Below are 26,249 nucleotides of genomic sequence, written 5' to 3'. Positions count from 1 at the left end.
CCATGGCTGAATGCACATCATTGCCATGGTGTCCCTTAAGGTCATTGGATGACCCCTCCTTTCTTGGTGGGCCCCACAACCTTGAAAAGGGATGCGTACGAAACCCTAGTCGATTAAGGCCCACCAGAAATTTGACTTTATGAAAGTCAGTGGGAGCCACTCTGGTTTGACCTAAATTAGAACTAGGGCGTAATCTCGCTCCCTCCAGCAAATATGAGCGCATGTGATAGAGAGATCCATATGATGGACTCTCTAAAGGCCTTCCGTCATTAGCACAATGGTGGGTTCTTCAGTAACGAGGAAATACACCATAAAATTGGGCTATCCATTTGCTGTTGGATTTGTTGGAGTGTTTCATAAGATGATAAGGGCGTCATAGATCGATGTGGGAGGGGCTTCACCAGAAAATGGGAACTCTCTCACCGTACCTTGGTGTAACCTGAATATGATGGGTGAGCACTCACTGGACAGAAATGTTTACCCGAAAATGGCTCTGAACCTTGTCTGACAGAGGCCAAAGGGAAACTCATCTGATGAGTGGATATGATCCGTCACAGAAAGGTGGTGGGGTTATGTAGTTGAAACAGTTGGCTTCATGCACCCCATGTGATTTCCCACATTTCCAGAGACATTTTGTCGTCTCCGTCACTGAGAAAGGAGGGAAATATCATAGATGAACAAATGGGAATGGAATATAGATTAAAAGCCATACCTATGTAGGTAACTTGAATCAAACCAAGGTTGTGGACTAATGATTTTGCTGTTTTATTAGAAAATGGCAAACGGTCAATTCGCAAAGCTTCTAGATGATAACAAGCTTAAGGGCCCAGACTGTGCCGACTGGTACATAAATCTTATACTGGTCCTAACTTCTGAAAAGTTAGATAAGGTGGTGAAAAATCCTGCCCCGGAGCGTCCAGGCTATAGGGCTTCTGAGGCCCGTAGGAGGGACTACCAAGATTGGGAGGATAAGAACTCCCTAGCCCACTGCTTTGTCATTGCCTCACTAGACAATCAATATAGAGGCAGTTCGATCAGATCGAACTAGCCAAGGACATATTGGACAGTCTAAAGACAATGTATGAAGAGCAGAACCGTTTTACTCGACAGAAGGTCCTGAAACTGTTCATGACCGCGCAGATGTCCAAGGGGTAGAAAGTTCATGGCCATTGTCTTCGGATGATGGGCTTCATTAACGAACTCGAAGCCCTTGGATCCGGGCTAGATCTTGGCACGCAAGTGGATGCCATCCTGAATTCTTTGCCCTCTTCCTTCAATGCATTCACAATGAACTACAACATGAATAAGCTGAATGTCAGCTTCCAAGAACTCAACAATATGTTGCAGAGGGCCGATGATCTACTCAAGAAGGATGAGCCTGTGGTTATGCTTATTGAAGCTAACAAATCGGGCAAGAGAAAGAGAAAGGCAAAGAAGCCCCAAAAGAAAGGTACCAAACCCAAGAAGCAGAAGAAGAACAAGGCATCTGATGCTTGTCACTTTTGCAAGCAGATCGACCACTGGAAGAGGAACTGTCCTACCTACCTGGAATCTAAGAAAGGTAATGTCGAAACTTGTGTCATAGAAACTAATATGTTAGTTACTTCTGTGTCCTTGTGTGTTGACTCCGGGGCTTCAACTCATGCATGTAACTCATTGTAGGGGTTCAAAGTTAGTAGAAGATTGAGTGAAGGCGAAGTGACACTATTTTTGGGAACAACTGCAAGTGTTGCAGCTGCGGCAATAGGAACCGTAGAATTAGTTTTTAGAGGAGTGCTTGTACTTAAAGATTGTCTTTATGTGCAGAACTTGAGAAGAAATTTGATTTCTGTTTCTAAACTGTGTGCTAATGGATATACTGTTTATTTTAGTAATATGATTATTGTTAAACGGAATAACAAATTCATCGCATGCGGGGAACTGGAGAACAGTCTCTATGTTCTACATCTTTCTCTGGAAACTAACTTAATCGAAACTACGTCGGTCGAAAATCCCAAGAAAAGAAATCGTGATACAGTAAATCCCACGTGCCTCTGGCATTACCGACTCGGCCATATCGGTGTTGTCCGAATCACAAGGTTGTTTAAGGATGGTCCTTTGGATTTTCTAATCGTAGAAAATCATCCCACTTGTGAGCCTTGCCTTCAAGGCAAGATGACTAAGCGACCATTTGACGGTAAGCCTGAAAGATCTACAGGCACACTTGACCTAATACATACTGATGTATGTGGTCCCCTGAGTGTTAGGACACAAAATCAACACGTGTATTTCATCACCTTTACAGATGATTTTTCACGATATGGTTACGTATACCTAATGAGACACAAGTCTGAGTCATTTGAAAAGTTCAAAGAGTTCAGACAGGAAGTTGAGAAACAGTTGGGGAGAGAAATTAAGGCCCTTCAATCAGATCGAGGTGGCGAGTATCTCTCTGACGAATTCATGGACTACTTAAAGGTCAATGGGATAATGTCACAATTAGCTCCTCCTGCCACACCTCAGCTCAATGGTGTTTCAGAGAGGAGGAATAGGACCTTGTTGGACATGGTCCGATCACTTCTCGTACACTCAGAATTATCCACATCCTTTTGGGGTTATGCATTAGAGACTGCTATCTACGTATTGAATCGGGTTCCAACCAAATCGGTTCCGAAGACTCCATATGAACTATGGACCGGAAGGAAGCCAAGTGTGAGACACTTGAAGATTTGGGGTTGTCCTGCACACATTAAAAGAACAGGTGCGGGCAAATTGGAATCCAAAACCAGTCGTTGCCTATTTATAGGCTACCCAAAAGATTCGGTGGGTTATCTATTCTATGACCCAAGCGAGCAGAAAGTGTTCTGCAATCAAAACACCCAATTCTTAGAAACCAAATACATACTGGACACCCATCGTCAGGAAATAGTTCTTGATGAGGAGAGCTTAGGTGTAGTGGGAGATGTTCCACAGGCTCCAGGTAGTGACCAACCTAGAAGATCCACTCGGGTATCCAGGCCACCAGTCCGATATGGTTATGACCAGGATAGTTACCTGGTGGAAGCCTTGACTAGTGAAGAGGATCCCGTGACTTACGCACAAGCTATGTTAGACATAGATTCCCAGAAGTGGGTGGAGGCCATGAGAGTTGAGATGGATTCAATGAAGGCCAATGGAGTCTAGATTCTAGTAGATCTGCCCTCCGAGGTAAAAGCAATTGGTTGCAAATGGATCTACAAGAGGAAGAAAGGCCCCGATGGCGGGATTGAGACCTACAAAGCTCGTTTGGTGGCGAAAGGGTACACTCAGAAAGAAGGTATCGATTATGAGGAAACCTTTTCGCCCGTGGCCATGCTCAAATCCATTAGGATCCTGCTAGTTGTAGCAGCATACCATGACTACGAGATTTGGCAGAAGGATGTCAAAACCGTGTTCCTGAATGGAGATCTTAATGAAGATATCTACATGTAGCAGTCGCAAAGCTTCATTGCTGCTGGTCAGGAACACATGGTATGTAAACTTAATAGATCCATATATGGACTTAAACAGGCTTCTAGGAGTTGGAACATCCGTTTTGATTCTACTGTCAAAACATTTGACTTTGAGCAGAATCTGGATGAGCCCCATGTTTACAGGAAGTCCAGTGGGGATAAGATCACCTTTTTGGTATTGTACGTGGACGATATCCTACTCATTGGGAATGATGTAGGAATGTTGACTTTGGTCAAGGTATGGCTATTACAGCAGTTCTCCATGAAAGATCTTGGAGAAGCTTCATATATACTGGGTCTTCAACTCTATAGAGATAGATCGAAACAGATAATTGGATTATCTCAAGCTGCATGGAGTCATTCTTTTCAAGAAGATGTCTCCAAAGACTTCTGAGGAGATTGAGGGCATGAGAGACATTCCCTATGCCTCAGCTGTAGGGAGCATTATGTATGCCATGCTGTGCACTCGCCCGGACATAGCTCAAGCGATGAGTGTGGTAAGCAGATTCCAGGCCAACCCAGGGCAGGAGCATTGGACTACTGTGAAGAACATACTTAAATACCTTCGAAGGACAAAAGAGTTTTGTCTGGTATTCGATGGTAGTTCACTACAAGTTCTAGGGTATACCAATGCTGATTTCCAGTCAGATCTAGATGATAGGAAGTCTATATCTGGGTATGTTTTCATGATAGGATCGTATGCTGTTTGCTAGAAAAGCAACAAACAGGGGTCCACTACAGATTCCACAATCGAGGCCGAGTACATTGCCGCAAGTGAAGCTGCCAAGGAAGCCGTGTGGATGAAGAAATTCATACACGAATTAGGAGTGATTCCGTCCAGCACATCACCCATCCTGTTGTTGTGTGACAACAATGGAGCGATCGCCCAGGCTAAAGAGCCTCGGACTCACTCGAAGTTGAAACACATCGAGAGGAAGTACCATGTACTGCAGAAGATCGTTGGAAGAGGGGACGTCCTAATTCAGAAGGTAGCATCAACGGATAATGTGGCAGACCCATTGATTAAGCCACTGACACAGAAGGTGTTTGAGAAACACGTGGAAAGTATGGGACTCCGGCTTGTACCAGATGGGACCTAAGTGCAAGTGGGAGTTGTTAGACAGTTTTGTATGCCCTTAGCTTCAATCCAATTTGATGTACTTTTGACATTTAGTGTAAATAAATAAAGTGAATGTCTGATTCATGTTGTTTGGTATATTTTTGTGTAAGACCCTAAATCTTGACACTTATAGAGACTCATGTTAGTTTTAAAGTTCACAGCCATTGGATAAGTCTGGGGAGATTTATCCTGCCAAGGTTGATACTGGTGTGCCACCAAGTGTTGGGATGGCTTGTCTTGACCACCAGGGTAAGACCCAAGGCACATGCGGTATGGGATTACTTGAATCCTTGCACCGGACCAGATTTCCAATATTGCCCTGGACCTTGGAGATAGATGGGCAAAACTGGAAAGTTACACCTGACCCCTAGACTCGACTATGACACATCACTAGGTGTCGGATCGGGCTGTCTTTGATGTGTCAATCAGTGAGATCCTTAGTGGGGGTCGAAACCTAGACATGTTGGGGCAGTCTAAGAATTCATCTGAGCGAGTGGTCATAGTAATAGGATTAGTCCCTTTGTCGGACAATGGTAATGATTGGGAATGCACTCTCTCTGATGGAAACCAAACTGCCGGCAGTTGATTTCAATCGTTGGAATTTTGTTTTGCAAAATTAATATATATATGTATATGTACGGTTTCAAAAGGTTTGCAAATGGTTTTAATTCCTGGGATCCGTGTGAGTAGAGAGTGCAGCACTATTCCTTGCAGCCGAGGGAGAGGTCCTCTCTTGTCGGGAAGTGCTTGATCATTAAGGGCTGAGAGGTTAAGTGTAAGACCATTTAGGATAATACCTGATGGGATTGCACCTGCCCACAGTTCTTGGGTTTTTATAAGATGGTTTGGCCTAGGGACCACTTAATGTAAGTGTTGGGCCCATAGGGTCCATGTGATGGGCTCAAGGGGTCACTGAGCTTTTTAGTGAATTCGACTGGGCCTTGTAATAAAGGCTGGGCCGAACCCATGTGGCTGGTGTGTAGATCAATGATTGGGTCCCACGCCATACAAAGAAGCCCAACTAGGCAGCAGATTGGGAACTAGTTAAACACTGAACATTAATGGGCCAAAAGCCCATTACGAGCTGGGCTGATATGATCACCCATCTATGGGGTGAATCTGAGATTAATGTTAGTAAAATGATTGGGCCTTTTACCTTATCTACTCTGGGAGACCAAATTCAAATCATATTTGAATCTGATAACCTTCTGATAAGATCAGGAGTAAACTAACTTAATCTGCAGATAGGATTAAGATAATCCCTTATCCAAATATTGATTTGGATTGGGATAACTCCTAATTAGGAGGTTTTCTTAATCAAAAAGAAAGGAGGAGAAATCCAAAGGAGAAATATCAGATTTCGAACCAAGGTTTTTTGAGTAAGCAAGAAAGCTTTCTACGAACAGAGATTAGATCTCACAAAACTCCAGAGAGAAGAAAAGATGTTTAGCCATATTCATCCCAGGAGTTCTCCTCCAACTGCCGCCATTCCCTCTTGCAAGATTCGACCTTTGTAGAAGAAAGAAGTCAAGAAATCAGTTCTTGACATTAGTCTTGCAGAAAAGATTGAAGAGGATTCGGTGTTCAGAGTTTCTAGTGGGTTCTTGCGAAGGATCCAGTGTGTAGGACGCACCCTGCTGGTTCCGTTCCACCCACAGCTGTCATTTTCAGCAGGAGCGGACTTTGGTGTATTCTTTGGGCGTGAACACCAACTTTGGGAGATACTGTTTCTCCGAATCAGGTATAATCCTCCCTTTTTCTTTTGTTTCAGATCTTGTTCGATTATGGGTCAAGTAGAATCTTTGAATATTGTATTCTAAATTTAAGGAATATGATTCCCAATTGGGAGAAGGTAGAAAAATTTTTGAAATTCGCCCACCCATTCCGCACCTTCATGGCGTCCATTAGATGGATCGTACCATTCTTTCAAGAACATCATAGTCCTGGACCAATATCAACTTAGGATCAATGTGGTCTCACCTTTTGAAATCTTTGAGTCTACTCTACTCTTTGCAATGTTTGAGTAGTTTTTCTATTTTTTATGGCACGTGTGATTATCATGTGACACCAGTAATTAATAAACAAGAACAGAGTAAATCTCAACAAATCACTGGTTCCATTTTGCATCGTTCAGTGAACCGTCAATGTCAATGGTGTAAATATGTATTTACAACCCCACAAACAAATGTAGCCTTAATAAAAATTTCCATTTAGGCTGCGTTTGGAAATCATGCAAATTAGTGTGAATGCAAATATGGGTTAGTTTTGTATTGACAAATTTACCTTCTTGTTGAAGAGACTTTTAGCTGTAATGGATGCAAACATGAATTTCAATAAAGCATATGCTTTTTTTTTTATCAAAAGCCCACTTGAATGCAAATTTACTTCTTTTTTATTGATGTACTTTTACATCTTATTATCAATGTAAATATGCATTAGTTTGTCATTTGTCAATACATAAATGTAATATTGCCAAACACAGGCAAAAGTGAACCAGAGTGCAAATATAACCTGAACCGGAATTTACACTCTATTTGCATTGTTTCCAAACTCAGCCTTATCAAAAAAAATTCCCCGTGAAATTTTTATAATTTTGAAACTTTTAAAAAGAAAACAAGAGAAAGAATTTGTGATAGCCTGACCCAGCCCACGATCATCCCTATATCACACTTTACAAAAAGAGGGGGTTCTACATAATTAGGGCTGCCAATGGATCAAATATTGGTCCAACCTGACCCAATTCAATATGAATTCATTACAGATGGAGCATGTCTAATTCAACCCGATGAATACATTGAACCATTCTAGATTGGTCCAATTCAATGTCTGGACCATCCAATATGTTCAAATTGGTTTTAATTTAAATTGGGTCCAACACAAACCTGGTCTATTGACACCCGTACTCTTATATATCTTCTGTCAATGGTTAGGATATTGGTCCAATCTGACCCAGTCCACTATAAATTCATTACAGATGGATCAGGTCCCGTCCAATCCAATAAATACTTCAGACCATTAAATGAGAATTGGTCCAATTCAATATATCTTATTCGACTGTTCAACCCATTCAAATTGATATTGATCTAGATGGGTCCAATCCAAACCAGGTCCATTGACACCCCTATGTATAATTTACCCTAAGGAAATAAAGAGACAACCTAATATACAATATTCTTATACATGATATTGTCATCAATTTGTCGATAATTTTTCCCTGTAAGGCAGAAACAGACGAAGGTAAGCCATTTTGGAGAGTATTGCAGATAAAGGAAGCGCCTTTAAGGCTTTTATTAAGAAATTAAAAATTTACTCCTAAGTGGATATCATATTTTTTTTCTTGTACATAATGTTAGAGAATAAAATCACCTCAGTTAACCGTTTAGGTTTTATGTTGAATGGTTATTTGATATGGTATCAAAGCTTCTTTGATCAGGTGATCTAGTGTTTGCATTATAATTAATTAAATTTCAGTAAAATATGGATGTGTCTATTTCTAATTAGATGAACTTTTGCTTGATAGGACATGTGTTAGACAATAAAAAACTATTTAAGGACCTCATAGTTGAATGGTTTCTGATACACTAAAATTATGTTTGGTTTGATATATAGAGAATAAGAAAAAAAAAAAATTGAAGAACAAATTTTATGAAATTCCCTAATAACTTTTGCTGAACTTTTTCTTATTTCTATCCAACCAAAGCCTTAATGCTCTTAATTTCTGTACACTGTTTGCATTTGTAGGGTGATCGCTAGTAATGATATATAATGGAAACAACTCTGATCCACCAGCGGATCTTCCATCTCACCACTGAGTTTGATGTATAAAAGGATCCCCATCCTATATTTATGAAAGAAAATTTGGCTAAGAAATGAGAAAACTTTGTTCATTTATTTATATATTTGTTTAACAGACATAGAATGGAGCTCAAATCTGTGGGGCCACCCTACAATGTCCCACAGTACATCCTCGCCGTGTATTAGGAATATCTCCTGATGATAGTATCAATGCTGGTGATGTTATCATTGGGAGATGTTCCCAATATATGGCAAGAATGTGCTTGGGACGTTGTGGGGTAGCCCCCTGTGGGGTGGAGATGTGAACTCCATAGACGGGGTGGAGATAGGGAGTGGTTCCCCATCCTCTTCCCCGTCCCCACCTCTGTAAACGGGGACAGGCATTTCATTTAAAAAAAATATTAAAAATAAAATAGTTTTGGGCCTCAAACATCTCCAAATACAATCAAACATATTCAACTGTAATTTTAAAAATATTAATACAATTTCATTAACTAATTAACAAGAAAAAATATAGAAACTCAGCAGAAATCCCATGTTTTGGGCCTCAAGGCTTTGAAGTTTAAACTGATTTATTGAAAACCTAAATATCTACAGTTAATTTGAAATTATATATATAGCTGATGTCCCCACCCCGTCGACAGGGATGAAAATTTTAATCCCCATCCTCATCCCTGTAAAAAAAAAAAAATCATCCCCCACCTCGAATATGTTTCTTGATCTGCGGGGGTTTCTTCAACACAACTGCTGTATAAACAATCAGTATATTAGAGTTCATATCTGCTGCGATAATCCATCTGTCGTGTAAGAACGTATGCTTAACATATATGAAGCTAGAGGAATTTGATTAATTTATCTAAGCTAATAGATGTATCCAAGAATCTTGTTCAGCATTTACAGACAGACTTGTTGGGCCGAGGCCTAGCCCCTATCTTACCAGGTTATCAACATTCCAATCTAAACTCCAAAGGGAAACTGCCGCCCCTACATGTGACTTGAGGGTTCCCCGTTCAATCACAATCCATTGGTCTTTCTATGGACAAATGATTATCTGGAACAACCGAAAAACAAGTTAACGTATATATTGATTATATAATTTCTTTATAGCACAGTGAGCTTAACCATTCTCAATACAGGGGACATAAGAGAGCTAAAGAAGAAGAGAGAAAATAAGCCCAGTCTAATGGGTACAAGATTAAAACACACCAGCTCAAACAAATTAAAGAAAAAGGGAAACCCCACAACACAAGACAACACCGATACATCTATTGAAGGCATTCATGGAGGAACAACCACCAGTCAGTCCCTTGTTCCTTGCTTGCAAGTTGCAACAACAGTCCATCCCAATTGATGATTAGACTTGAGGTAAATCTTTCTCATCATTGTTGATAAAACCTCGATCGATGATCAGCTGGAACAATCACAGAAACACACATACTCATCAGACGACTGCTTGCTTGAACATGAAGAAGATATGCAGGCAGCTTATCTGTTTGAGAGAGAGAGAGAGAGAGAGAGAGAGAGAGAGAGACCTTATTCGCAGTTGGCTGGTGGAGTGAGTTTGCACTTGGTAGGGAGTTGCATGGCAAGGTCTGGGTCAATGCCGAAGGTGGGCAACAGCAAGGAGTGCTTATAAGAACAAAGGCAAGACAAGTCAGCATCGGACAAAGCCTTGCAACACGCCGGAGTCGGATCGGCAGGGTTTGGCTTAATGACAGCAGGCTTGCAAGCCATTAGGTCATCCTCGCTCATGTTACATAGATTCACTTCCTTGGACCTCGCTACTTGGGTCTCAAATGCTGCCGCCATGATCAGCAGCACCATCACCACCACAAGCTTTCGCTGCATTTCCATCTTAATTTCCTTGGGGCTTCAGGCTTCTGAAGAGATGAGTCGGAGCAATGCAGATGTCTCCTCTGCTTATGTAGGAGATCAGCAAGAACCATTGGTTTGGAGCCCGTGAATGAGAATTGTCGTCATTCACAGCTCACGAGAGTCACTTGGACACCACTCGTTTAATTCCACCTTTTTTGGTTAATATACTTTTTTACATTCCATGGTCATTAAAGCTGCCGGCCACTGGTAATTTAAAGTAGTGTGTCCTGTGGCTCTCGTGAACGGTTTGAAGGGTGAAACATGGTAAAAACAAATGATGGATTTGAGGCTTTTGATTTTCGATTACTATTTTGTTTCTAAGTCCGGTTGGTGCCCACATGTCCTTGTTTTGGAATCCTCAACGTGTATGGCCATGTGAAAAGTCATGGAGAAGCTTGTTAATACCATCCCTACCTATGAATTGTACTATAATACACACTAATTACAGTTTTTATATATTTTATTGTTTTTTAGTAAAAGCAAAACTTTCAATTGTATTTGATATGTTCACAGCAGGGTGGCCTTTCGATCTAAGTTAGATCCATTCAACTTTTGACTAAATCAGCTAGAGGAGTATTTGGCTTACAATGGATTGACTGATCATGTGGTGTAAAACCATGATCATTGAGACATTTGTATGCAGAACTGGTCAATTTGTGATGTTATGCTTAGCCGATGGTTCGACCTTCCTACTTCATAGGGAGGGACGTTGTTGCCATATGTATTAAAAGGCAGAAGGCAAGAGTCACAATGTATGAGAAATTCTTCATTCCTGGAAGGCTATCAAAACTTCCAAACTAAGGATTCTACTCAATTCGGATTGTACAAGATGGGGTCCAATGGTGCGCCCAGTTCTGGCCTAACACATGGCCATGATTGAGGGGGACTTTGGGAAATTCATCAGCTATATGACCTGGTAGCAATAGTCTAGGTTAGAAGATGAGCTGACTAGGCCGGCCTTGACTACATGTCCCTCATGAACCAGGAACTAGATAAGGACAACTAATGCAAACACCTTGGACCAGGTAAGGAATATGTCTCCCATTCAGGTTGGAATTCTATGGTGGGTACATCTCTCCCCCTTTTCTCTATAGATAGCAAGACACCGCGAATAGGGTGTGCACACTCTAGCCCTCTTTTTTCTCTTGTATTTTCACCTAGTCCTTTGCCTTCTCTTACTTTTAACAAACCTAGCTAGCTTAGCTGGGCTTGGGTTCTTCCCATCTTGTTACTAATTACTTGAGAGTTAGAGGGTTCATCCCTGGGGATACACCTCGGGGACTATGATGTTATGCACGTTGCATATCTCTTCAGAAGTAGCTTAATTGGTTTAGATATGAAACAGAGAGAGAAACCAAGAGAGTGTTTTGAAGAAGACTTGTATTGACTTGATGTGTTAACTGAGAAGGAACAAGTATTTATAGATGTTATACAGAGTTTGAGTTATAATACAATTGCATCACAATGGGAGATCAACATAGGATAGTAGAGTCCATAGCAGTTGGGGCTTCTCCCTGAACTGTATCTTTATCTTATCTATATCATGAGAGACGTGCTTCACTGTCTCTCTTACATGCCCCCTCAAGCTGAACAGAGGAACAGACGTTCAGCATGTCTTTGAAAGCAGCAAACCAGGAGTGCGATAGGCTCTTAGTGAAGACATTTGCAAGTTGAGCTTTAGTAGGAAGGTAGCGTGCAGAGAGTGCTTGTTGTAGAAAAAGATCACGGATGAAGTGAAAATCGACTTCCACATGCTTCGTACGAGCTTTGAACATAGGATTTGCACTAAGGCACAAAGCACCAAGATTATCACACTAGAAGATTGGTGGAGAAGGTGATGAAAGGTGTAATTCTTTCAGCAAATATTGTGTCCAAATAACCTCTGTAACATCAATAGCCAGAGCCCGAAGTTCAGCCTCTGTACTGGAATGAGTGATAGTTGGTTGCTACTTTGCACTCCATGATATCAAGTTTGGCCCAAGAAAGACAGCAAAGCCACCAGTGGAGCGGAGGTCATCCGGGCAGCCTACCCAATCCGCATCAGTAAAGGTTTGAATCTGAAAAGAGTGGGAAGGCCGAAGTTGGAGACCATAAGTTAGAGTCCCTTCCAAATACCGAAGGATGCATTTGACTGCACTCCAATGTGTAGTTGTCAGTTGAGAGAAATTGGCACACTTTATTGACTGCAAATGCGACATCAGGTTTGGTAACGGTGATGTATTGGAGAGAGCCAACAATACTTGGGTAAGTTGTTGGGTCTGTCGAGGGAGTGCCATCAGTCTTGGAGAGCTTGCAGTTAACTGCGAGGGGTGTGTCCATGGGTTTAGCATCAGCAAGGCTAGCTTTCTGAAGTAGATCAACAATATATTGATGCTGAGAAAGAAGAAACCTAGAGGATGTTCGTGAAACCTGAATGCCAAGAAAGAAATGAAGGTCACCAAGATCTTTGATGGCAAAGCACTTAGAGAGAGCCAAAATGAGAGAATTCACAGAAACAGGCTAATTACCTGTGACAATGATGTCATCGACATAAACCAAAACATAGAGACTGATTCCTCGATCATGAAAGAGAAAGAGAGAGGGATCACATGTGGACCCGTGAAAACCCAATTGCAAGAGATAAGCATACAACTGGAAGAACCATGCTCTAGGGGCCTGCTTGAGGGCCGTACAAGGCTTTATGAAGCTTACAAACATAACTGGGCCAAGCAGAATCCATAAATCCTGGAGGTTGCATCATATAAATATCTTCATTTAGAACACCGTGAAGAAAGGCGTTGTAGACGTTTAGCTATCGGACTAGCAAGTTCTGAGAGAGAGCCATGGATAACACAGTGTGGATAGTCACGGGTTTGATGACCGAACTAAACGTATCAGTGTAATCAAGCCCATACTGTTGAGTGAAGCCACGAGCCACTAAACGGGCTTTGTAACGGGCCAAAGAGCCATTAGGATTCCACTTGAGTTTGAAGATCCATTTGCATCCAACAATATTGACATTAAACGGAGCAGGTACAAGAGACCAAGTCCCATTTCGAATAAGAGCATCATATTCACTTTGCTTAGCTTGTTTCCATTCAGAAAACTTCTTAGCAGCGGTGTAGGATGTGTGTTCAATTCTTGCAGCCTCAGCAAGAAGTGCTTCAGGAAGTCAATGTCGTGTTCGTCGGGGAACACCACCCGAGGGAACATTAGGAGCACGAAGTAAAACATCTTCTAGGGGAAGCATTTTACGAGGAGGTGTTTCGGATCAGATTCAATGATAGGTGCCCTAGCAGGCCCAGGTGGTGGAGTAGACGCCATGGGTTCAGATGATATTGGAAACGGTGAAGCAGAGTTGGAACTACCTTGAGTGGGCTCGGCTGGAGTTGTAATGGGTGATGTGGGCCCTCGAGTAACCGGCAGCATGGGCTGAGAAGGGGCTGTTGAAGCACTTGCACATGTAATAGGAGTAACTGATGGGAGGTACATGGGCCCATGAACTGGGACTGCAACCTGATAGTGGATGGAACTGAAATAAAGGTACCCATGGGATGTGGGGAATTTGGCGGCGGTGGAGAAGCTTCTGCAAATGGAAAACAACCTTCATCAAATTGGACATGCTGAGAAACAATCAGTTTGCCTGTAGTAGGGAAATAGCACCTGTAGCCTTTGTGCATAGCACTGTAACCAAGAAACACATATCGATTAGATTTGTACTATAATTTAAAACGGTTATAGGGCCTTGGCAGAGGGTAACAAGCACACCCAAAAGTTTGAAGAATGGTATAGTTAGGTGGGCACCCAAAAAGTTTTTCAAAAGGAGAGATATTGCCAGTCATAGGAGATGGGAGACGATAAATTAAGTACACAAAACAATGAGCGGCTTCATCCCAGAACCGAAAAGGGAGAGAGGCATGACTAAGGAGGGCTAAGGTAGTCTCAGTGATATGGTGGTGTTTGCCTTCAGCCATACTATTTTGCTGATGGGTATGAGGGCAAGACACCTGATGAGAGAGACTGCATTCAGCAAAGTGTTTGGAGAGGCATCAAAATTCTCCTCCCTAATTACTTTGAAAATACTTGATTTTGGTAGAAAAGATGTTCTCCACATTGCGTTGGAATTGAAGAAATACGGTAATCACATCAGACTTGCAAGCAAATAGGATATAACCATGTGAAATGAAAGAAATGATCAATAAAAATAGCATAATAACAGTATCTATTATTTGAAGTGTAAGGAGAAGGATCCCATACATCAGACATAACTACTTCAAGAGGAAAATGAGATTGAAATTTCAAAGGTAAAAAGGGTAATTGATGCCCCTTGGCACATTGACAAGAATAGCAAAGAGAACCAGGCATATCATTATTTGCATTAACACCTAATGAAGAAAGGACTTGACAAACCACACGAAGAGCTGGATGGCCCAAAAGGGCATGCCATTGAGAAGAATTGATCCAAACACTGCTAAAAAGTTGAGGAGAGGAACTACTGGATGAACTAGTTGATGAATGAGCTAAGCAATAAAGCCGATTAACATTGGGACCGCGAAGCACTTCCTTCCCCATGGTAGGATCCTTAACAACAAAGAAAGAGGGATGAAATTCAAACACCAAATTATTATCTTTTATAAACTGAGATACAGATGACAAATTCTTGGAAACGGAAGGAGCATGAAGTAAGTTATTGAGATGAAACAAATGATTCTTGTGAGTAAAAGTAGAGTGCCCAATGTGACTAAAAGCCATACCTGAACCATTGCCAACTTGAACCTGATCTGTACCACCATAATCCGTTTGTGATTGCAGGTTGCTGAGATCCGGTGTAATGTGATTTGTTGCACCCGAATCAAGATACCAATTTGGATCAAAAGTTGTAGGAAGCAATGCTGTATTGGCATGATAGTCTTGCGTAGGGGCATTGTTCTGTTCACCATGAAAGGAAATATTGAACTAGTGATGGCAAGTAAGAATAACATGATAGGGACATTTGCACAGTTGGCAAACAACACCATTGTTTGAATGGTCATTGAAATTTGGACCACGACCATGACCACCAGAACCATGGCCTCATCCACCCCTATTGTTGTTGTTCTAGGATCCATGATCACCATTATTGGATCCCCGTCCACCAAACTGATGTGGAATGTTATGACTACCAACACGAGCCATATTGGCTATAGGGGAAGCTGGATCTAAACTAGATGAATGTTGGTATTGCTATTGGAGCCAAATCTCATAAATGATAAGAAGTCCCTGTAGATCTTCAAGAGTGAGAGAATGTGCATCTAATCTTGTAGTAAGTGAAGTTACAAATGATTCATAATTTGGCCAAAGGCCAGTAAGGAGATATAAAATCATATCATTCTCTGAAACAGGTTCGGAGATTGCTACAAGACAGTTAGCAAAATACTTAGGTTTTTGGATGTATTCATGCATAGGGCTCGCACTCTTCTTCAAAGTTTGAAGCTGGAGTTGCAGTTGAAACACATGTGCTTGAGAAGGTGACCCATACGTCTTGGCAAGATCTTGCCACACCATTGTTGCTATTGAAAGTCCAACGACCTAGGTTATAATGCTTTCTGACAAAGAAGAAATGATCCAGCTTAATACGAGCTGATCAAAGCGTTGCCATGTATTTGTAGGGGGGTTATCAATCAACATAGAGGGATTGAGGGGATCATTAATTTCAAAAGGTGAGCAAGCCGTTGAGCCATCAAAAAGGCACATAAGATCATGTGGATTAAAAATGGGAAAGAACTGAGCTTGCTAGATGTTGTAGTTTTCACTGGTGAGCTTGATTGTGGTAGGTAGTGTGTGACGTTGGGCATTGCAGTAATTGAAGTGGTAAGGAATGAAGGTAGGCTAGTATCTGATTGTTGAGAAACTACAACAACATTAGACTAGGATGAGAAACTACCTTGACCATTAACAACCATTGTTGGCTCTAATACCATGAAACAGATAGAGAAACAGAGAGAGTGTTTTGAAGAAGACTTGTATTTACTTGATGTGTTAATTAAGAAGGTACAAGTATTTATAGATGTTACAGAGAGTTTGAGTTATAATACAATAGTATCACAGTCGAAGTATATCAACATAGGATAGTAGAGTCCATAGTGGTTGGGGGCTTCTCCCTGAACTGTATCTTTATCTTATATGTATCATGAGAGACGTGTTTCACTGTCTCTCTTACAGGATATATCTATTCACCTATGCTCGTTTGTCTCCAAATTTCTCCCACCTATCTTATATTTTAACAACAATAGATTGACATTTTCTATGGAAATGAATGAATAAGCTAGAAAACATGCATTCGAAGACTCTCACCCATGCTCACAATGAGTTCTAAACCCTTCTCACTCTTAACACAACTCCATGGCCACAAAAAACCATGTTAACCCGAATAGTTCTAGTCCTTTCATGCGGTAGGTCGAGCACCATATTGTTTTGATGCATTCTAACCGTGACGTACCTTTAAACGGTAACTAGCAATGAGGCTGGGTTCTTGATTCGCTAGATAAATGTTCTAACCACCATGATAATCAAGTTGAATAGTAGATGCCTTACTAGATCGACCACCACCCTTGGTACCTAGGCTCCCAAGTCCACCGTGTAGATGATCCTCCAGCACATGATGGTGGTGTTCATAACCCACCAAGGGACCATCGGTTGGCGGCCTCCAAAACCAGAACAGACTCAGTTAAGGACATTCATATTTAGTCCCCAAAATCGAGCATTCGAGAGGTAAGCCTTGACTAGTAGATCAAAGACATGAAGGCTTGACTTTTGGCAATCAATAAAGGATGGAGGATGTGCCTCAACCTTGGACATGAGCTTTTCAAAGATCCACTTTTCACTTTAGACATTCAAGATGAGCTCCTCACCAATAGCTTAAAAGTGTCCATCATAGACACCTATGATGGCACCAACAACCTCATTGAACACTTAAGAGAATTTTAAGGCCATCATTCTACTCCATAGATACTCTAAGTTGAATATGTGTAGAGCCTTCATGGTCAATTTTAAGGGCGTGACTCAGTAGTATTTTTTTTGGATTGTGGGCTTAGCTTAGTAACATATTTGTATTTTATCTCATAAGGAATAGGATGTACTAGAGGACTTCATCGGCATTTAAATAAGTTTAGCAAAAGATGGAAGAGTTACTCCAAGATTATATCAAGAGGTTCAATGTTGAGGCTTTGGAGGTAAGGAACAACCTTGGTCCCTCCCTAGCAGTGAGTAATATAGTTACAATAGCTACTCTATCGATTTGGCAACACATCAGTGTTAGCCTTGTTAGGATAAACTCCCAAAGTTTATCTAATGGTTGAAAACTTTCTAAGCTAAAATAAGTCTCATAAGTGTTTAGTTTAAGGAGTAATTCATAAAAACATACCAAACTAAATATAAAAAAAAATAATGAACTAATGAACCCTTCTATTGAAACGTAAGTCTTCATATCTTTCCATTTCACTAGAAGTGTAGCTCTCCTATCAAAGTATATAAATATAGTCGACCATGGTGAATTGGAAATCACCAAACCTTCATTCCATTCACGTTTATATATTGTTCATCTATTTTGTGTTTAGATTTTAAATTGCTATCAAAGCCAATGGCTACCAATGACAATAGTAGTACCAAATCTACAAAGGGCTCTAATAGATTGACTTCTCCTCTCAGTTCCATACTTGGATCATTTTTTCCATCCATTTGTAGCATCACTCGTTCACTTCCAATCAAGTTGAATAATGAGAGCTACCTTCCTTGGAAGGTTTAGATGATTCATGTACTGAGAATTCACAAACTGCTAGGATTTGTTAAAAGAACAATGAAGGCACTTCACTAGGAAATCGATGGCACTAATGGCAAGAAGATTGCAAATCCTGAATACGAGAACTGGTTGCAATTCGACCACCTGTCCTTGGATGGATCATCTATTATGTCACTGAAGGCATTATAGCTTAGGTTATTGGTTTGACATCCACAATAGAGGTATGGCAAACTTTACCTACATCTTATTCTTCTATTTCTCATTTATGACTGTTACAACTCAAAAGACAATTGTGAAGCATTAAGAAGAGATCTCAATCTATCTTAGGTTATGTGAAAATGGAAAAGGCTACAATTAATAATCTAGTTGCTAAATCTTAGCCAGTCTCTAAAGAAGAGCTTATTCATTACACTATATCTTTAGACTAAGATCTGAATATGAACCTATCATTACTATTCTTACTAACAAACTTGATTTTGATACTTGGACTATTGATAATGTACTTGAATTATTATTGAATCACGAGGCTTGGTTGGAACAACACAACCAACCAATTTTGAAAATAGTCCATAAACAAATCTTATAGCACAAATGGACATAGTGGTTTTCCTCCAACAAATGGTCATGGTCATGGTGGTAGAGGCTAGAGTGGTTATCCAAATCCTCCTAACATAGCTAGGTAGAGGCAATGGAGGGGGTTGAGGTAGAAGTGCTACATCCTAAATCATTTGGCAAGTTTGTAGCAAGCCAGACCATGGCACATTGACTTGTAGAAGGTGATATAATCTTTCATGTCAAGGGGAACAACAATAAAATTCTACTAAGCCTGCTACATATCACATTGTTGTGAGTTTTGAATTCAATCCCACTTGGTACCTGGATTTGGGTGCCACTCATCATCCACTTCAAACTTCGAGAATTGCAGAATATGTCTGAATATTCAGGTCCTGATCAAGTAACCATTAGTAATGGAGCAAGTTTAAGTATTTTGAACACTGGACCATGTTTTCTTTAGTATACTCATCATAATTTTGCACTACACAATATATTTCATGTGCCACATATTACAAAGAACTTTCTTTTAGTGAGTCAGTTCACAAAGGATAATGATCTATTCTTTGAGTTTCATCCTAACCATTTTTTTAAAGGATTATATGGAGAGAATTCTACTTTGAGGAACCAAGAGAGATGGCTTATATTAGTTTCCTAGTATTGTTCGAGTCAAGAATAAAGCTACAACATTTGTTGGAGAATGTACAACCTTTTTAGGATGGAACCATGATTGGGGCATGTGGCCTTCAAAGTTCTAAGTTAGGTCACTTCTAAGTATAGGTTGCCTTTTACAAGTAAAATTAGACAATCTGTTTGTTAGTCTTACTAAATAGCAAGAAGTCATAGATAACATTTGTCAATTTCTACTTATTGATCTAAGGGTCTATTGAATTTGGTTCATTCAAATGTTTGGGGACCAGGCCCACTTTATTCTAATAAAGGGTTTAGTTATTATGTAATCTTTATGGCTGCTTTTTCTAAATTCCAGTGGTTGTTTCCTATTTCCAAGAAAGTCTAAGGTTATGGATGTGTTTCTATATTTTAAACATCACATCACCATAGAATTGTTATTCTCAACTAAAATCAAGAGCTTCCAATATTCTAATTGGGGTGGAGAGTATCAACTAGGTCAAAATCTTTGTGCATTATTCTCAACTAGGTCAACATTTTTCCCTTTTGATGATTGAAGTGATAAGCCTATTTGGAGATTAAATCCAAAACATGAATATATGATTAAATCAGCTTATAATATCGAAGCAATGAGCTCTTTTAGGGGGTGTTTTTTTTTCTAGATTTTGAGAGGAGGGAAAATTGGTCAATGGAATTTTGATTGCAATTGACCAGAATCCCACGTTCTTTTTTTCAGATTTATGTGGGGACTAGGGAAAGTTTATTTTCTTGGGTACTAGGTAAGTGATACCCATCTCCTACAAGGGTAAATAACTTTCCCACCTGGGGGAAGTTGCCAACGCTTGAATGGGACAAAAATGCCCATTTTAATAATGGATTTTTATAGATAAAGTGGCCATTGCCTTATTTACATGGGAAATAAAAGAACATAGGTAAATGCAGTTACCCATGTAACTTATTGAAAAGCAACGGAGCCTTAGTGTCTAATGTTCATTCGGAGTTTAAAAAAGAATCTATGAGATAAATTGACCTCCAAAAGTGAAATTCTTTCTCAAGTTTTAAATGTGTTTGGTCATCATCTAGATGTGATTCCTAACCTGGAGGTACATCTCTAATATATAAATTGGTGGGCCAAAACTCAAAGTGCAATTTTGGATAATGTGAGAGAATTTATGGTATTATTCTGTAGCCATTGTGGAAGAATAGAAATGATAAAATATTTAGAAATAAGAATATCCCCCAACCATCTTAATTGATTGTGCTAGAGAGGAGGCAATCGTATTTTGAGAATATAACTTGAGAAAAGATGATGGTCCAAGGAAAAAAAAACAAGTTTAGCTCAACTAGGCCCCTTCGGGAACTCATACATTAAAATTAACTTTGATGCATCTAAAAATGAAAATGGTGCTATGGCTACTGATATAAGAAATGATCGAGGCAAGATTATAAATCTAAGCAGTAAAGATAATAATTATTGTTCCATAAATGTTGCTGAGGCATGAGCAGCCCTCGAAGCTCATGTTTTGGTCAAGAATCTAGTTGGGATCAACATCGTTATCGAAAGTGACTCAAAACTGATTGTGGACTGTCTGAGGGGCAGAGATAATCCACGTTCGGTAGTCAAAAATGACGTCAAAGAATTAATACTATTTTATCTGTAGGAGTTGGAATTTTATTGGCCGTTTGGCAAACCTTTTTTGAAAGATCTTCTGGAAGCTCTAATAGTCAAAAGACGATGTGAGCTTTTGCATCAAGATCTTAATATTTTGAAGATCATTTGGTTAAGGTGGGTCTGTCTACACGTCTTTCTGTGCGAAGATGAATTGAATAAAATGTGAAAAGTTCCCTTTGGAACTTCTCGAAAATAGCCCGAAATGAGCTTCCTATGTCTTTTCGAGATTGCGGCTTTCAGTGACTAGATATTTTCTCAACCAAATGGAAGAAAATCAAAACGCGAACTAGTGAGCTTCTAAAAATCTAATAGCCTGCACATAAAGACGTGCCAAACGGGGCTTAATGTTCAATATGCTCACGTATGTGAGGAGGTGAACTTTGCAACTCACTGACTAACCAATGTAGCTCATGACGTGGTCATTAAAATTCATTTGTTTTAGTGATTGTTGGGGGACTTGGGGGAGGGCTACCCCATGTTTGAGTCCGAATTCGGTGGACCCTTCCGTTTACGGTGCGCGTGAACCCTCCAATAGGAGGGTTGCACGTCGCCTCTTCGGCTCTCCTCTATTCGTTACTCTAAGTAACGCTCAATTCTTCGGCGTTTTTATTGTCAGTATGGTTCAACCGGGCAGTAAATCAATCGGAAAGAAGAAAGCCAAGCTTTCCCTCTTCGTTTGAACTCCCTATCTCCCATTTTCACCCGAGCCCTATCTCAAGAACATAAGACCACAGGCGGCGTCCGCATTGTTTCACCGAGCTCTGATGCCTTGCTCTCAGCCGGCGATCTTCGTTTGTACGCTCTCGGACTCAGCTATCCGGCACGGTATCGTAATCCCACCTGGGCAGTGGAACCCATACTCCTCCTCGGCCTCCCTCAACAGGTCTGCGAATAAGGGGTGATTGAAGTAGATAACCGGCACCAAGAACCGATGAAGACCGTCGTCTTTCTGACCCACGTATACCACCATGTGTCCTTTCGGCACTTGCACCGGTTTATCTTCCAATGCCTCCCGATCATAGCGACTGTAGCCGGAGGCTGATGACTTGTTGGAAGAGCAGAGTCCCTTCGCCCCTCGCTTCAGGCAATCACCCAAGTCGCAAATTTTGGATATGGCCTTGCTTTTGCAGCTCGGAGGATCCAACTCCAACCGGCGGTAGTCAGCTGGCTTTCGATTCGGCCTGACTACCCATCTAAACACCTTAACCAGCTTGCGGCCCAACTTGAAACCTCTCGTCTTCCTCATAGTGTGTGCAGTGAGTGAAGAGAAAGATGAGACAAACAGCGAGAGAATGGGAGGTAGACTATGTACCGATATTGTTGTAATTGGCTTTGTTTAGGAGAAAGGCCATAGGTCTGCGATCGACATGGTGAGACGGAAGAGAGTGAGATAGGCTTCAGAGAGAGAAGTGGGGACATTTGACTTGGTAGGAAGAATGAAGTGTGTTAGAGAAGGAAAGCTTCATTCAAATCTTCAACAATCAATTCCCTCGCTGACGTTCACTTGTTTTTAACCTCCAATTTTATGGGGCTTGTGGAGGTGGAGGAGATGACGGTTATGGTGGTATGGCGAGATTCTTTGATTGGACCAGAAGAATAAGGTTCCTCCGCAAGAGGATTACACAGCTTTTTTATAGATGCCAAAGCAGTCAAAACCACGAACGACGAATTAGAATTAGAAAATCGAAGAGAGAGAGAGAGAGAGAGAGAGAGAGAGAGAGAGAGAGAGAGATTGATGAAGCTTTATTAGTTGGTCGGCGGAAGACTGGAGAGATCCATAGTCCGGATATGGGAGAATGGGAGGGAGAGATTGGAGAGCTTGATGAAGATTTTTTGTCTTTTAGCGTCCGATTCAACCAGACGGAAGAAATTAGCGTTAAACTCTGTTATGTTAAGGTTGGTTAAAAGGAGTGAACGTGTATACCTCCTATTGGAGGGTTCACGCGCCCTGTGAACCTCAGGATCCACTGAATCCGGACTCCCCATGTTCTTCTGTGCCCTTTATTTCAGTTTTATCAGGAAAAAGAAAAAAGGGAAAGAAACCAAGCTTTTAATCTTGTAGCAGCAAAGCGTGGCAAATACATAACTAATTATTAATGGAAACAACAAACATAAAAAAGCATGAAAAAAAGAAAAAAAATGGAAAATATCACATTTTGTCTAACGCCTTTTTTGGTGGAAATCTTCTGAAGCCATCGAATCTCCTTATTTAGCAGTCTCCTTCCTGCAGCAGAATATTAAAATGGTTATCTTTTTTTATTCGATAATTAAATGGTTATCTTTTTACTTTTTAATCATAACAAATCAAAGTTATTGTGGGATCGATTTATTTGGGTCTAAGTATAATTAATTGGAGATGTCAACGGATCGGACTAGACCCAACCCAACTAAAAATAGAAGGAATATCGAACATGACCCAACCTGTTTCATATACAATGCACTCGTACTTAAAAAAAGAAACCTATATATAAAGATTTCGATGTTGCGATGTCAACCGGCAGGATTCATCACAAGTCTACAGTGGTCGGAGCATGATCTGAAACCCGGCCTATTCTCTTAACCCAACCCTAAACTGATGGAGTTAGGTCAATTGGGTCCGTCTACCACATAACTTGATCCAATGGCATTCCTATAGACGTGGTAATTGGCTTGGCTTGGGTCAGGTTTTTGCCGATTCAATGCATTTTTGGCTCATTTTGGGTTGGGCCGGTAAAGGCTAGATCCTAAATCCAAATATTTAGCTTAGGTTAGGGTTGATCCACCAGTCTCATGGGTCATATGGTTTATTGTCAACTGGTCATTGACCAAATTAATGGTTTTTTATCAAGAATATGAGTTTAACCATTTGATTCAAATGGTTGGAATGGTTCAACCATCTGGATCAACACAAGTTTAAAAACAGTGGTTTGAAAATAGTGACACGTGACCCGACCTGTTCCAATGGGGTTGGGTGAGGGTCAGCTTCTATTTGGGTCACTATATAACAGATCCGAACCCACTTTCTTGGGTTAGGTCAGTTCAGGTTAGCAGGTTGGATCAACTTTTTGCCACCTCTACATCTACATCCCTAAATAGAATATCAGGTTTTTGTACGAGAAAGATGCACTGGAATAAATCACTTAGTTTGATACTTCAAAAATCTCTGCTTAGTTCGAATCTATGCTTATTGATAACAACTAACAAACATAACAAGAAATAGAGGATACGGCTCAATCTATAAAGAGTACAAATACAAATACAAAAATATGTAGAGTGTAAATTCTTATATTTTGTATTTGTACTCCTACCGGACACGGGCTCTAATATCTCGAGTAAAGCCACCCCCCTCCACATTCACCACAAATAAAGGGGTAAAAAAAGCAGAATCAACATCAATTATGCTTGTGATTATAAACAAAGTTAGGGGTGGAGAAAGAAAGGATTAAATAGGAAGAATATCTCCCTTCTCCAATAAAATAAAATAATTTGTAAAACATTTCACCCCTTAGTTCCTCGCTGTTAGTTTTGCATTATTCGTTAAAGAATTTACTCTTAAATGGGCCAGTTCACTAAATGCACTGCATGAATACAAGATGCATAATTGCACATGTAGTGTAGGGCCATCCAAGAAAAAGCCGAACACCAAAAGATTGACATGACTAATAGAGTAATAGTTCTTTAAGGTCGAATTTGGTTGCAATTTTATTTTATTTGCACTAATACAAATGTATAAGAGTGCAAATGGAAAAAATGCAAATTATTGTTTAGTTTTATTTTGGGTTTAATTTACTTCATTTTTAAAGTAAAAATAGATCAGAATTTACACTCAAATTGCACTACCATAATTTTGTATCAGTGCAAAATTATTTGCATTGCAACCAAACACAACCTTAGCTTTCAAGAAAGGAATAGTTGAGATCTTGCACATTTTAGGCAAATCATCCATCTCCATCCACTTTCTATTGACGGACTGGACAGGTTTCAGCTCAGAACCCTTTGCCATATCTTCAAAATATAGCCGATCTTTTCATTGAACATTAAAACTTAGAGGAAGTCTAATAATTTCACTTTGGAAAAACATCAAGCATGGGGATGGGGATGATATATAGAGAGATAGAGAAATAAATGACAAATCTAGACTGATGGACATGCAGATTGATGAAGACTTGGGTTGAGGCAGAAGGGTTAATGGATATGGAAGAATCAAGTGGGGAAACTTAATTACCTTAACACGTCTTGGGTTGAGGAAGCTTGCATTTCGCAGGGAGCTGCATGGCAAGCTTGGGGTTAATCCCAAGTGAAGGCAGCAATTTGGAGTTCTTATAGGAGCAAAGGCACTTCAAGTCAGCATGAGAGAGTGCAGAGCAGCAGGGTTCAGAAGGCGGAGAAGGCTTTGTGCCAGTTACAGAAGGCATGCACGCCATAAGACTCGATGCAGGCATGTTGCAGATGGTCTGTGAATATGACACCATCACTTCATTTCCTAGAACTACAGCAAGCACGAAGGCCACAACTGTGAGCTTTCGGAAAGCCTCCATCTCTTACCGAATTGAAGCTCCTCTTCTCTTTCCTTCGATCTCCTACTCCTAGTGTTTCGTTGTTTATGTTGCAGTACTGTGCAGCTATCAAGTGCCATATAAATAGGCTACATTCACATATCAAGACGAGGATTTTCTGGAGCCTTGCGCGATTTAGGGCTTTGGGTTTGCCATGAATTAGGTGATGTGAGTATACAGTGGCAACTGCAGTATGGAGTCACGGGCGTGAACTGTTGCAGAAGACGACGTACGTTCTTGGTTTTACTATGAAAAATAATTCTTGGTTTTATTATGGATAATTAAGCCACGTCTCTCGTGCGTGTCACGGGTTCCCCTCAACCCTAACCCGATTCAATCCACGCTTAAAATACATGATTTCCAAACCTGATTAGTAGCATTTCTTAACATATTTATATTTTGAAGACTTCATTAATTTAAAATAAGAAATTGTTTTATAGAATTTAAGATGTTACTTTTCTATTAAAAAAAAATCAAAATTAACATATAAGTAAATTAGAAATCAAAACACTACAAGAATATTTTGTATATATGCAAAGTATTATGACCTAATGGATAAGTCACCAAAAACCCAAAACTGAATAATCAAAACCCTAACCCTCGGGTCAAGTTGGGTTTATCATTTAACCCAACCTACTGACATCTCTAATAACAGCTGAAGTGACTGAATCTAATGGCTTATTACTTTGTCTTAATGAATAAATTGTGCAGGAGGTAGCAAGCTTCTAGCTGAATTGGTATGATTACCGGTAGGAGTGGAAATTGGGTCGGGTTGGATTGGGACTTGGGAACCTGTGAAGTTTTCAATAGGCCTGAATCCTTTCCCGAGGTCAGTGTAATTGAA

The 26,249-nt window shown here is 40.3% G+C and overlaps 3 long non-coding RNA genes and 1 pseudogene across 4 annotated transcripts; all 4 read right to left on the bottom strand.

Annotated features, from left to right (window-relative positions):
* Positions 1 to 8,850: 8,850 nt before the first annotated feature.
* On the bottom strand, positions 8,851 to 10,280 carry LOC148874447 (uncharacterized). Of its 2 annotated transcripts, none has more exons than XR_016101967.1 (3): positions 9,918 to 10,280; positions 9,323 to 9,796; positions 8,851 to 9,132 (listed from the first exon to the last, which is right to left on the bottom strand). It is a non-coding gene; the product is annotated as an uncharacterized LOC148874447 (long non-coding RNA). The 2 variants fall into 2 exon arrangements; XR_016101968.1 differs by having other exon boundaries at positions 8,851 to 9,129.
* A 1,351-nt stretch (positions 10,281 to 11,631) lies between these two features.
* LOC148874446 (uncharacterized) lies at positions 11,632 to 20,168 on the bottom strand. The gene is made up of 3 exons (XR_016101050.1): positions 14,994 to 20,168; positions 12,768 to 14,820; positions 11,632 to 12,669 (listed from the first exon to the last, which is right to left on the bottom strand). It is a non-coding gene; the product is annotated as an uncharacterized LOC148874446 (long non-coding RNA).
* Positions 20,169 to 21,517: 1,349 nt separating this feature from the next.
* LOC148874445 (auxin-responsive protein SAUR36 pseudogene) lies at positions 21,518 to 22,265 on the bottom strand (annotated as a pseudogene).
* Positions 22,266 to 22,904: 639 nt separating this feature from the next.
* On the bottom strand, positions 22,905 to 25,624 carry LOC148874444 (uncharacterized). Its single transcript, XR_016101966.1, has 2 exons — positions 25,075 to 25,624; positions 22,905 to 23,094 (listed from the first exon to the last, which is right to left on the bottom strand). It is a non-coding gene; the product is annotated as an uncharacterized LOC148874444 (long non-coding RNA).
* Between the last annotated feature and the right edge of the window lie 625 nt (positions 25,625 to 26,249).

The sequence above is a fragment of the Nelumbo lutea genome, chromosome 1 (genome assembly GCF_056320005.1).
Source record: "Nelumbo lutea isolate HS-2025 chromosome 1, American lotus-T2T, whole genome shotgun sequence".
Classification (NCBI taxonomy): Eukaryota; Viridiplantae; Streptophyta; class Magnoliopsida; order Proteales; family Nelumbonaceae; genus Nelumbo; species Nelumbo lutea.
Note: the sequence above shows the minus strand (reverse complement) of the source record. Positions and strands in the feature narration are given on the sequence as shown.